Source organism: Vombatus ursinus, unplaced genomic scaffold, assembly GCF_900497805.2.
Source record: "Vombatus ursinus unplaced genomic scaffold, bare-nosed wombat genome assembly UNPS02014833.1, whole genome shotgun sequence".
NCBI lineage: Eukaryota > Metazoa > Chordata > Mammalia > Diprotodontia > Vombatidae > Vombatus > Vombatus ursinus.
In genome coordinates this window covers 3,933,403-3,947,631 of record NW_020954611.1, presented here as the reverse complement: position 1 = coordinate 3,947,631, position 14,229 = coordinate 3,933,403, and the positions used below count along the sequence as shown (strand labels likewise).

Here is a 14,229-nt window from a genome sequence, read left to right as displayed (position 1 = left end):
GTTGCCAGCCTGCAGCTCAAGCTGATGAATATCAGGTTATTCAGGGGCGATGATATTACTAGACAACCAGGGTTTTACTTATTGTAGGTCATCAACGATCAGACTGATCCAGGAATTTTTAGCAACTTCAATCTCTCAAATGCAGTTCAGGAAGTGAGGACAGTTTTCAGGATAGTCTGGGCTGTAAAAGGACCCATAAGAATTCAAAAGGTGGCGTCCATGATATTTTATTTTCTGTAAAACAAAAAAGGAAATTATGTGTTGTATAAAAAAGTTTGACAGACAGTTTTTGGGCAGTTAATCATTTTATTAATCATGCTAGCAGATAATTAATAAGAGGGGTCATTGGAACTCTTGAATGCCAAAGACCCATCATGGAACCCACTCAATGCTTATATGCCCTTGAAAGAATGGGTGTTCCTGAGGGTGGCAATCAACTCTGATTGGACAGCAATTAATGAGAAGAATGAATATTATAATGAGAGGTGGCCTATTCCAATGAGGGGCTGGTGGATGTGACTCTGATCACTCTCAGTCTCAAACCACCCCACCCTCAGGCAATCTAGACAAAGGATCTATCCCCCTGCCCAACCTGCCCAAATTGAAATTCATCTTAGGATTCATCTTTGTGAGGCTGTCTAGTTGGTGGGGTAACAATCCTAAGATTTCAGCTCATCATCTGCCCTGCTGTTCAGAGAACCAAGTTTTGACCTAATCTCCAAATGTGGAAAGGAAAAAATCCTGGATCTTCCCAATATTAACAATTAATTACTTAATAATCATTTCTCTCAATTATTATTTGTTAAGCTAGGCTTTTTTTTTGGTGAATTATTTCTTTTCCAAACATCTGTTGAGTTACTGCTATATCCCAGTCACTATATTAATTTTTATCACCCTATACAAAACACTATGGATATAGTCTTTTTTTTTTCATTCAGGACATTTATTTTAACAAACAGTTGAATCCTCAAGATGAACTAGATGCTGCAACAGCTGCTCTCTTGGGTTTAGGTGTTGTTCCTTCACGGAATCCATTCCTGAATTGGTGATAGACAATTTTTAGGCGCCTCATTCGACCAGTACCAGTAGTGTTGCGTCGCTTAGCCTTTGCACTCCAATTATACTTTCTCTTGTGTTTAGCAGGATATCCACATTTGCCACATGTTGACTTCTGAAGATGGTATGCCTTAGAACCACAACGATGGCACAAAGTATGTGTCTTATTCTGGCGCTTACCAAATGAAGACGTCCCCTTCCTCATCTTCCTCCAGCCGCCGGGACCAAAAAGAACGAAAGAGGGATATAGTCTTTAATACTTTACTGTAAATCAGCACTTATTTCATGTGCCAAGTGCCTACAGTGTGCTTCAGATTAAGTCTCTTCTCAGAGGATAAGATTCAAGACAGACCTATATAATAGGATTGGTATAGATTCTCAATCTATATACAATACTTATAAAAATAATACTCACGGTATCTGCAAAGAATATAGGGTGATACATAAAACATAGAAGATTTTATGTATTTTGTGATGAAACTGGAAAGACTTTTGTAATAGGCATCTAATGCTGAAGGATGAGAGCTTCATGGCCTTTTCTCAGACGTGACACTTGCATTCTGGCATCCTCTTCTTTCCATGAGTAATGGATGATCCATTCAACCTGGGACAGGAACTTTGATAAGGGAGGCTTTACCTCCTCTTACCCTGGTCCAGGGCCTACCATACCACTTGCCTGGCCATCTCTGTATACCACCCTTTGCCATACCCTTGCCCCCACCCTTCAGATCTTTTTCCTTCAAATGTGTTACGTTATGTATTTATTTTTTAAGCATATAACCTACTAGAAGGGTAGGGACTGTCATGCTTGCTTATGTTTGTATCCCTAGGACTTTGCTCAGTGCTTGGCATACAGAAAGCCAAAAATAAATTCTTTCTCATTCGTTCATTTCCAGTGATCTAGGTGAGAGATAATCACACACTGGCAAGAGAGCAGTAACCATGAATGGTCAATTGAATTGAATTGAAAGAATTGAATTGAATTGAAAGGTCAAATTTGACATTCTTTCTGAAATCAAATCTTACCGAGCTATATTTCCTTTAATAAAAATTATTTAATTGAATTAGTAGCTAGGAATACTTTTGGAGATCCTCCCTTCAATCCCTCCATTACACAGGATAGGAAACCAAGTCAAGGGGGATATTAAGTGTCTTTTCTCAGGTCATAAAGTCCAGTAGAGGCAGAGTAGGAACTAGAACTCAAATGTCCTGACTTCTAATCCAACACCTTCTCCATTCTACTGTTGCTCCTTAAGGCTGGAGAAAAACCTCCGAAAAAACTTGTCAAGTTTAAGGATAAAGGATAAGAATCTGGGTCCAACAGCTTTTCTAAAAAAAAAAAAAGTAATACCAAAATTAGGTAACTCAAATTCATAGCCACTGGATCAACAGTGAATCAGTAACAAGATACCAGATCAGAATTTTTTACAACTCATTTTCTCCCAAGTACAGTTGTTTCTCTTCTCTGAGGCCAATATCTGCTCAACCAAGGGATGCACTGCACACTCTGTTCTGAACTCAGAAGTCTAGTTTTGATGGGTCTGTTATCAAACAAATCATCTTCATTTCTCCAGAATCTCCAAGAGAGTCTTTTACAGCCGGTGCAATTGATTTACACCCTCTTCCTCCTTCGTGGTTTCATCTGTAATAGTAAGCCTGAGCAGTCACAGACTCTTAAGGATAACCAATCCTTTAGGCCACTAAGTAAATGTATCAGCAACAGGCGGGGGGGGGGGGGGGAACAGTTTGTTTCTCTCTACAAAACACAACTTCTCCCGACATAAATGGAGATAACAGCTCCCATTTTTAAAAAAGTCCAAATATCAAGTAAGAAGGATGTGTGTGGAGATGTTTTGGAAAATGTACAGTGCATTACAAGTGGGAGGCATGGGAATATTGTTATTGTTTTTTCATACCTTTAGGTTCCCACAAATCCTTTTCTGCCTGGCATGTCAGAATGAGAAGGATGAGAGTGAAGAGTCTTCCTAATGACATGTTTGTCATTGAACTGCACTGAGCTATCCAAGCCTTTTATACCCCCTCTGTATTCACAATCTTTGAGGGTCATGCCAACTATGCTGTTCTTTGATTATTCTCTGCTTGACATTTCTAGATAACCCAGGCAAGGGGATGGTGTGAGAAAACCACAGATGTGCTCAGGGTTATTTGTGGCCTGTGCCGGTCAAAGTGTTTTCTTCCTTTGATACCTCATGCCTCTCCATACCCCCTACATGCTCAAGAACATGGACATACACATATTTGCACATGGAAGGTTTCAGCACTGTGGAGATGTGAGGGAGGGAGTTCAAGACCTGAGTTCAAATGCAGCCTCAGATACTTTTTCCTTTGAGTCACTTATTTCAGAAAGATCAGAAGTTGTTTCTGGAGCTCAGCAGGCCAGGTTATTACTTGAACTGTGTGTCTGTTTACCTAAAATTGGGGTGGAAGGGATAGCATTCAAGGCTGAATGGGAAAAGGAGAACTAGAATGTTAGCAGAGGAGGGCCTTAATAAGTTAGCTAGTTCAATGCCTTCCTTCTGAATGGGAATTTGCCCAGGTTCACACAATCCTTTGGTGGTGGAGCCAGGCCCCAAATCTGGATCTCTTGATTTCCTCTTTCAAATTCTAAATGTGAAGGCTAGCCTTTTGGGGAGGGGCAGGTCAGGAAACTGTATAAGGGAAGAGAACAAACATTTATTTAGTAAGTACCCAATATGTGTCAGGTGCTGTGCCAAGCACTTTACAAATATTATCTAATTTGATTCTCACAGCAGCTTTGGGAGATAGGTACTGTTGTCCTAATTTTATAGATGAAGAAACTGAAACAGACAGAGGTTAAGTGACTCACCCAGGGTCATCGGCTAGCAAGTGTCTGAGGTCATATTTGAACTGACTCCAGGCCTAGCACTATCCACTGTGGCCTGTGATGCACCTAAAGGCCAAAATTGCTCCCACTTTTCTCCTATGTGGTACTTAAAACTCCTGTCATTACCATTGCTCTGTAACAATTAAAACAAAGGTAGACTGAGGCAAAAAGTTCCAAACATGATCAATTTATTTGTAAAGTGAGAATTTACCAAAAAATCAAATGTCAGCCTCCTTAGCAAAGCTAAGACCCTGAATGAAGGGGTCAGCTATCTTGTATGGTTTTGGGGAACACAGAACTAAGAACAGAATTTCATAGGTAGGGAACAAGTTATGATTGGTTAAAAGAACTTGACATCATAAATGGTTACAGAGCTGGGGCATGGGGAACAATATGATTGTTTGGAAGTTGGGAATGAGGGGCTAGCAGCAACCCCCTCCTTCCCGTTTGTGCCTAAGAAATGTTCATCGTTTGAGTCCACTTTCAAAGTTAGAGCTAGTGGACCAGACTTTTTTGGACGGCAAACCAGACATCCTTGAAGAATAGCTTGGTGGTGTAAAGATACTAGACCAGACTACCTTATGTCTACCCATATCCCTGAAGGATAACAGAATTCTTTGAAGCAAAGTTAGAGCAGTGGTTAGCAGGAGAACTGGATTTCTAAACTTAATTCATTACAGGCCAGCTGAATTTCTGAACTAAGGTCAGAGACAAAGAAGCATAATTCAGGAAGTAATAGGACAAAATCGATTGATTATAAATAGGATCATTTTTCTTTTACTCAATAATATTTTATTCTTTTTCTAATTACATGTAAAGATAGTTCTCAAAATTCATTTTTGTAAGATTTTGAATTCCAAATTTTTCTCACTACTTCTCTTCCCTCTCTCCTCCCTGAGACAGCGAGCAATCTGATATATGGATTATATAGATATAGAGAGGACAATCATGTTAAACATATTTAATAGGATCAATTTTAAAAAGTTACAGAATCAATCTGATCATTTCAGCTCCCTATGGCACTGCCTATGTATTATGACATCAGAGAATATTGAAGCTGGAAGAGATCTTAGAGATGGTCTAATCTAATTCCTTATTTTACAGATGAGGAAACTGAGGCACAAGGCCAGAACAGGTGCAAAGTTAACTGATTTGTTTAAGGTCACACAGGTAGAAAGCAGTAGGCCTAAGATTGGAAACTAAGTTCCTTATTTTCAAATCTAGCATTCTTTCCTCTACATCATACTTTTTTCAAGGGGCAAAATGTAGTACAGTGTATAATTTTTGAATTGAGAGTCAAGAGACCTGAGTTTTGTTTTCTGCTCAATCACACAACAGTGTTACACAAAAGAGGAGAGCAGGAGGAAGAAGGCAGGGGTCCAGAAGAGGGGACCAGAAATATACCTCAGCCTGGGGGAAGGAACCTTGAAGAGCTGTGGGAGTTTAGGCCAATCTCTTCCATGCTTTGTACCTCAGTTTCCTCTTCTGTATAAGTAAGAAAAAAAATAAAGTACTCTCTTAAGACTAAAAATTGAAAATAATCTTTGAGGACACTTCCAGCTTTAACATTCTATGATTCATTATTTTACTTGATTAGGGGAATTTGTTAGAAGAAATTAGCTTTATAAAATGGGCATGACTCATAATCATTCCCTACTAAAGAGCAGTCCTTGAAAGAATTCTCTATTAAGGATAATGATCTTATTGAGACAGAAAGGACAAAAATTATTGAGAGTTGAAATCTAGACAAATGAAGAGGTTTGTAAGAGATCCTTTGTTTACCCTTGTTGAATTCATCCCAGAGTTCTGAAATGGCTAGAAGATGTAATTGCTAAGTAAGTCTGTCTGTGATCTTGTACTGATAGTAGAGGAGAGGAAAGGTTCTGCAAAAGTAGAGAAGGGAAAGTGTCCCATTTTTTAAAAATGGGAAGAAAGTGGGCCATTGAGCTAGGTTTCTATTCTTGGAAAAAGTCTAGTGTATACTGTCAAAAGGAATGTTTGTGAGTTTTTAGATAGGGAAGTAATAATCACTAAGAGCCATTAGAAACAGGTTATTCTAGACTGATGTCTTTAAATTTTAAAAAGCGTTAGTCAACTGGTAGTGCAGATAAATGTTATGGACATAGCATACAGTGCAGTTACATTTTAGATTCTAAAGTCAACATGTGAAGCAACAAGTCATGGTTAATCAAAATTACCTTTGAAAATCCTTTGAAAGGGTGCTAGGTGGTGCAGTGGTGCAGTGGATAGAGCTCTGGCCTTGGAGTCAAGAGGACCTGAGTTCAAATCTGGCCTCAGACAGTTGAAATTTACTAGCTGTGCAACCTTGGGCAAGTCACTTAACCCCGATTGCCTCACCAAAAAAAAAAAAATCCTCTGAATTGTCCATGAGGTAATATATAGCACTGTACCTTTAAAGAGTTGTAGCTGGAAAGGGGTGTAGAGTCTCTTTAAAAGAAGGGAGTCTGCATCCAGAGCAAATTAAATCTTCCCCAACCCCTCTTAATTTCAGTGCTTTCCTACTGTTAATTGTTTCCTATTTATCTTGTATATAGCTTGCTTTGTATGTATTCATTTGCATGTTGTCTCCCCCATTAGATTGTGAGCTCCTTAAGGGCAGAGACTGTCTTTTGCCTCTTTTTTTTTTTTATCCCTAGCACTTAGCACAGTGTCTGGCATATAGTAGGTACTTAAGAAATGCTTATTAATTGATTGATCTAAGATGCTTTCTATCAAAATAACTGAATGCAAATTTTATATTTCATTCCTTAAGCTATTGACTGATCAGGAGAGAGGCAGGAACAAGCACTTCTATTCAAATGGTAGGGGGAAAAATAGGTAAAGACTTTGCTGGAAGGAAAATTCATGATGAAGGGAAATTACAGCTTTGAAAGCGCTTCACACACAGGTAGAATTCATTATATCAGAGAGTGATAACACCGCCACACAAGGATTTCTTCTTCCTGCTTCATTTTGAGGTTAAAAAAATGACACGAGGAAGTCAAGGGGAACACTTTGTAATGACTGGGAAAGCTTGGAAGTCCTGCTGAGGCAGTCCTTTTAACTAAATCCATTAATTCAAGTTGAATGAATCCACTGTCTGTGAGTATGATGAATCACACAACAGGGGGGCATGTTTACGCTGTGAGAGACAGCTGGGGATCTGAGAACGAATGGAGGAAGAAGAGATTAATGTCTCTATCTTATGCCTAGTCTGAGGCATAGGTTCACCAGGTAGATAAAATTGTAAACTTTGAATAGTTATTTCTCCTTTACACATACATAGCTAAATTCATGTAAATTAAGTACATGTGGAGTAGAATATGTAAACTATAGGTCCCTGAAGATGGCTTCCATTCTTGGATAAATTCTAGAATGAATTTTCTTTTTATTTTTCAAATAAGTTTTTATTGATGTGTTTTATTTTTTACATCACTATAGTTTTCTCCAATATCTCTCTCCCTCTCCCTCCCTGAGAGCCATCCCATATAGCTATTAGTATTTTTAAAGACAAAAATAGAAAAAAAGAGGAAAAAAAATCAGCATAAATGATAAATACATAAAAAAATCTAAAAATATGTATAGTTTGCAACACTTATAGATTTCCTGCCTCTTCAAGGGGTTGGGGTGCGAATGTCTTCTTATATTTCTTCTTTTGAGCCATCTTGTTATTTAAAATTTTGCAACATTGTTACAGTTATTGTGTGTATTATCTTATTGTCTCTACTTACTTTACTCTCTATCAGTTCATGTAGATTTTCCATACTTCTCTATAGTCATCACATTAATCACTTCTTACAGTAAAGTAATATTTCACTATGTTCACGTACCATGATTTGTTTAGCCATACACCAAACAATGGGCATCTACATGGTTTCCAATTCTTTGCTAGCCCAAAAAGTTTGTTATAAACAATTTGGTATATATGGGGATTTGCTTCTTATTAATGACCTCCTTGGGATATATATCCAGTAATGAAATAGGATATGGACATTTTAGTTACTTTATTTGTGTAATTTCAAATTGCTTTCCAAAATGATTGTGCCAATTCACAGGTCCACCAACAATGACTACTTTCCAACAACCCCTTCAGTACTGATTCTTCCTATCTTTGCCTATTTTCAGGGTATGAGGTGAAACCTCGGGTTGTTTTAATTTGTATTTCCCTTATCATTATTCCCTTATGATTTGGAACACTCTTTCATGTGGTTATTAATAATTTTTGCAATTCTCCTCTTGAGAACTGTTTGTTCATATCTTCTTACCACTTATCTATAGAGGAATGGCAATTGTCATATCTATATCTCTCTCTCTACATATATCTGTTAATTATTCATATATTTTGGATACCAAACCCTTAATAGAGACATTTTTTGCAAAAATTTTTTCCTCATTTGATTACTTCCTTTCTTATCCAGGGTGAATTAATTTTGTCTGTGTAGGAACTTTTCAGTTCCATGTAAGCAAAGTTAACTATTTTAGTTTTTGTAATTTCCTCTATCCCTTGTTTGGCTAAGAATACATTTCTTTTCTTTCTTTCTTTTTTTTTTTGGCTAGGCAATGAGGTTAAGTGACTTGCCCAGGTCACACACTAGTAAGTGTCATGTGTCTGAGGCTGGATTTGAATTCAGGTCCTCCTGACTCCAGGGCTGGTGCACTATCCACTGTGCCACCTATCTGCCCCTAAAAATACATTTCTAACAAATAGCTGTAAGAGGGATGTCATCTTTTTGCCTTCCATTTTTTAATCATAGGATTGTTAATATTAAGGTTTCATATACATTTAGAATATATTGTGGAATATGGTATAAAGTGTTGGTCTAAAGCCTAATTTCTGCCAGACTGCTTTCCAGTTTTTCCAGATGTTTTAATCAAATGGGAAATCTTCCCTAAGTAATTTGTGTTTGTTTTCATTGTTTCTTGTTTTCACTTGTTTAGTCTGTTTCATTGTTCTACCTCTCTATTTTTTAGCCAACATCAGATTGGCTTTGATGATTTCTGCTATATAATATAATATAATGTAATATAATATAATATAATATAATATTTAACATAACATAACATAGTATAATATAGTATAGTATAATATAATGTAATATAATATAATACAATACATTATAATATAATCTGGAATTGCTATTGCCCATTCAACTTTACCTCTTTCCATCATTTCTCTTGATATTCTAAATCTTTTGTTTTTCCAAGAACATTTTTTAAAAAATTATTTTGTGAAGTTCTACAAAGCATCTACTTGACAATTTGATTGGTAAATGATTAAAATGTAAATTAACCCTGGCAGAACTGTCATTTTTATATGTCATATTGACATGGTCCATCCATGAGCATTGAACATTCCTCCAGCTATTAAAATTATTCTTTCTATCTTTACAGAACACTTGTAATTGATTCTATATAAGTCTTTTGTGTGCTTTGGCAGATTGATCTCCAGATTAATGGGACATCTCCTTCCATTATCACATTTTGGGTTTTGTTGTTATTATCTTAAAATGTAATTTCAAATTTTGGTTTGTGAGTATTTAAAAAGGAAAACAGTAGGGGCAGTTAGGTGGCTCAGTGGATAGAGTACCAGCTCTGAGGTCAGGAGGACCTGAGTTCAAATCCAGCCTCAGACTAAACACTTGACACTTACTAGCTGTGTGACCCTGGGCAAGTCACTTAACCCCAATTGCCAAAAAAAAAAAAAAAAAAAGGAAAACAGCAATCTTGAAGAACAAGTATAGTTTCATCAATATCAGCTCATGCCATATTAGCATTTTATTTTTTAAGGAGAATGTCACAGTTATAATATCTGCTGGAGTTGCATCTCATACTGAGTTAGGTTTTAAAGTTAGTATATAAGAACAATGAGTATGGTCAGAATTACCCTTGAAAATTCCTTAAATTACCCATAAGTACACCATAGTATCTTTAAGTATTTGTAGTGGGAAAAAGGCTAGGGTCTCTTTAAAAGAAGGACATCTATGTGAAATAGTAGCTTGATATGAGATGATTGCTATGGAAATAGTTGAATCTACATTTCATCTTTCACTACACCCTGCTAAGCTATGGTTCACATGAAAAGTTAGCACCAAGCTGTATCCAAATAGAAGAAAACAAAAACAGGTAAAGACTTAGCTGGCAGGAAAACTGATGATTAGAGAAAAAATATACTTTTGGAAAGACTTCATTCAAATGTGACTATAGGGTTACCACAGCCCACATAACTTTCTTCTTGCTTCATTATGAGGTAAAAGAGGACATAAGGATTTCAAAGGGAACACCATAGAGACCTTATTGCAGCCCAGAAATGCTAAGAAGAGCAACTTAAGCTGTACCTTTTTAGCTTTCCCAGCTTAAGTGAAATGAATAGACTGTGAGTAGCATGACAAGGAGATTTTAGAACCACATTCAGCAAAGAGAAGTGCTCTTACTATGAGAAGCACAGGGCAGTCAAGGACAGTGGAGATTCACAGGTTTCATCTTATGCTCACTCCTGGATATACGCTCACTGAATAGTTGCCAAAATTACCTATGCCATTTAAATTGTTCTCTCTCTCACTTCTTTTTTATTTCTCCTTCCATCTGTTTCCCTCCTGCCTTCCCTCTCTTCCTACTTTCTATCTGTTTCTCTCTGTCTCACTTTGTCTCTCTCTCTCTCTCTCTCCCTCCCTCCCTCTCTCCTTCCCTCCCTTCCTTCCTTCCTTCCTTCCTTCCTTCCTTCCTTTCTTTCTGTCTTTCTTTCTTTCTTTCTTTCTTTCTTTCTTTCTTTCTTTCCCCCTTTCTTGTTCTCTCTCTCTGACTGTTGCTGTCTCTACCTCTGTCTCTATCTCTGATTTTTTCTGGGTTACATGCAGTTGAATTTACAAAAGTTAAACGTGAATTTTATGCAACTCCATTGCACCTGGACTACAGCAATGGGTCCAGAAGACAAAGTCTTTGATTTTGTCCAAATAGATGTAGTAGAGAGGTTAGCTAGATGATAATACAATTATGTGGATAATTAAATTCTTAATTTTTTTGTAAATAATAGTTTATTTTTTCCAATTACATGTAAAGATAGTTTTCAATATTCATTTTTTAAATAAGATTTTGAGTTCCACATTTTTTCCCTCCCTCCTACTCTCCTTTCCAAGATGACAAGCAATCTGATATAGATTATACATGTGCAATCATGTAAATATATTGCCACATTAGTCATGTTTTGAAAAAAAAAAGAAACAGAACAAAAGGGAAAAGCCACAAAAAACAAAAAAAGTGAAAATAGTATGCTTCAATCTGCATTCAGACTCTGTACTTCTTTCTATGGATGTGGATAGTATTTTCCATCATGAGTCTTTTGGAATTGTCTTGGAAAGTTGTATTGCTGAGGGGAGCTAAGTCAAATGTAGGTGATCGTCACACAATGTTGCTGTTACTGTGTGCAATATTCTCCTGTTTCTGCTCACTTCACTCAGCATCAGTCCATATAAGTCTTTTCAGGTTTTTCTGAAATTCTACCTGTTCAACATTTCTTATAGCACAATAGTATTCCATTATATTCATATGCTGCGACTTGTTCAACCATTCCCCAATTGATGGGCATTCCCTCAATTTCTAATTTTTGCCACCACAAAAAGAGCTGCTATAAATATTTTTTGTACATGTAGGTTTTTTTCCCTTTTTAATGATCTCGTTGGGATACAGACCTAATAGAGGTATTGCTGGATCAAAGGGTATGCACAGTTTGGTTGCCCTTTGACATAGTTCCAAATTGCTCTCCAGAATGGTTGGATCAGTTCATAACTCCACCAACAATGCATTAGTGTCCCAATCTCCCCACATCTTCTCCAACATTTATTTTACTTTTCTGTCACATTAGCCAATCTGATAGGTATGAGGTGGTACCCCAGAGTTGTTTTAATTGGCATTTCTCTAATCAATAATGATTTAAGGCATTTTTCATATGACTATAGGTAGCTTTAATTTCTTCATGTGAAAACTGCTTGTTCATGTCCTTTGAAAATTTATCAATTGGGGAATGACTTGTATGCTTATAAATTTGACTCAATTCTCTATATATATATTTGAGAAATATTGAGATATTGTTTGTGTAAAACCTGTTTAATTTAATGAAATAAAAATCATCCATTTTGCTTTTCACAATGTTCTCTATCTCGTGTTTGGTCACAAATTCTTCCCTTCTCCATAGATCTGACAGGTAAACTATTCCTTGCTCTCCTGATTTACTTATGGTGTCACCCTTTATATCTAAATCATATACCCATTTTGACCTTATCTTGGTATATAATGTGAAATGTTGGTCTGTGCCTAGTTTCTGCCATACTGTTTTCCAGTTTTCCTAACAGTTTTTGTCAAATAGTGTGTTCTTATCCCAGAAGGTGGAGTCTTTGGGTTTATCAAACAGTAGATTACTACAGTCATTTACTACTATCTCATATACCTATTCCACTGATCTACCATTCTATTTCTTAGCCATAGCTAGCAGTTTTGATGATTACTTATTTATAATATAATTTTAGATCTTGTACAGCTTGGCCACCTTTTTCATTAATTCCCTTTTTTTCTTGACCTTTAATTAATTAATCAATTCCCTTTATTTATTTATTCCCTTTGTTCTTTTTTTGTTTTGGCTGGGCAATGGTATTAAATGACTTGTCCAAGGTCACACAGCTAATAAGTGTTATGTGTCTGAGGCCAGATTTGAACTCAGGTCCTCCTGAATCCAGGGCTGGTGCTCTATCCACTGTGCCATCTAGTTGCCCCTATTCCCTTTATTCTTGAACTTTTGTTCTTCTAGATGAATTTTGTTATTATTTTTTCTAGCTCTGTAAAATAGTTTTTGGCAGTTTGATTGATATGGCACTGAATAAGTAAATAAATTTAGGTAGCATTGTTATTTTTATTTTATTAGCTCAGCCTACTCATGAACAGTTGATATTTTTCCACTTGTTTAGATCTGACTTTATCTGTGTCAAAAGAGTTTTGTAATTTTGTTGACATAGCTCCTGGGTTTGTCTTGGCAAGTAGACTCCCAAATATTGTGTTCCATATGGTTGTTTTAAATGGAATTTCTCTTTCTATCCCTTGCTGCTGGGCTTTGTTGATAATATATAGAAATGCTGATGATTTATGTGGGTGTATTTTATATCCTGAGATTTTGCTAAAGTTGTTAATTATTTCTAGTAGTTTTTTAGTTGATTCTCTAGGATTCTCGAAGTATACCATCATACCATCTGCAAAGGGTGATAGTTTTGTTTCCTCTTTGCCTATTTTAATTCCTTTAATTTCTTTTTCTTCTCTTATTGCTAAAGCTAATATTTCAAGCACAATATTGAATAATAGTGGTAAAAATGGGCATTTTTGTTTCACCCCTGATCTTATAAATAATGCTTGCTGATGGTTTTAGATAGATACCACTTATTATTTTAAGGAAGCTTCATTTATTCCTATGCTCTCCAATGTTTTTAATAGGAATGGGTGCTGTATTTTGTTAGAAGCTTTTCTGCATCTATTGAGATAATATTTTATTTAAAATTTTTGCATCAATATTCATTATGAAAATTGGTTTATAATTTTCTTTCTCTGTTTTGGCTCTTCCTGGTTTGGGTATCAGCACCATGTTTGTGTCATAAAAAGAATTTGGTAGGACTCCACCTATTTTTCCAAATAGTTTATATAGTATTGGAATTGTTTTTTAAATGTTTGGTAGAATTCATTTGTTAATCCATCTGGCCCTGAAGATTTTTTTCTTAGGGAGTTCACTGATGGCTTGTTCAATTTCTATTTTCTAAAATGGGGTTAAGTTTTTTATTTCTTCTGTTAATCTGGCCAATTTGTATTTTTGTAAATATCCATCTATTTTTCTTAGATTGTCAGATTTATTAGCATACAGTTGGCCAAAATGGCTCTTAATTATTGCTTTAATTTCCTCTTCATTGGTGGTGAATTCATCTATTTCATTTTTTTTTCTTTTGAGACAATTGGGATTAAGTGAGTTGCCCAGGGTCACACAACTAGTAATTATTAAGTGTTTGATCTGAGGCCAGATTTGAACTCAGGTCCTCCTGACTTCAGGGCCAGTGCTCTATCTACCTGTGCCACCTAGCTGCCCCCTGCCCATTTCATTTTTGATACTGGTAACTTTCTTTTCTTTTTTTTAAAATAAAATTAACCAAAGTTTTATCTATTTTGTTTTTTTTTAATAAAATCAGCTCTTAGTTTTATTTATTAGTTCAATAGTTTTCTTACTTTCAATTTTTTACTCTCTCCTTTGATTTTCAGAATATCTAATTTGGTGTTTAATTGGG

General features: G+C 36.1%; 1 pseudogene; it reads right to left on the bottom strand.

Annotated features, from left to right (window-relative positions):
- Positions 1-925: 925 nt before the first annotated feature.
- Positions 926-1,261, bottom strand: LOC114026164 (annotated as a pseudogene).
- Between the last annotated feature and the right edge of the window lie 12,968 nt (positions 1,262-14,229).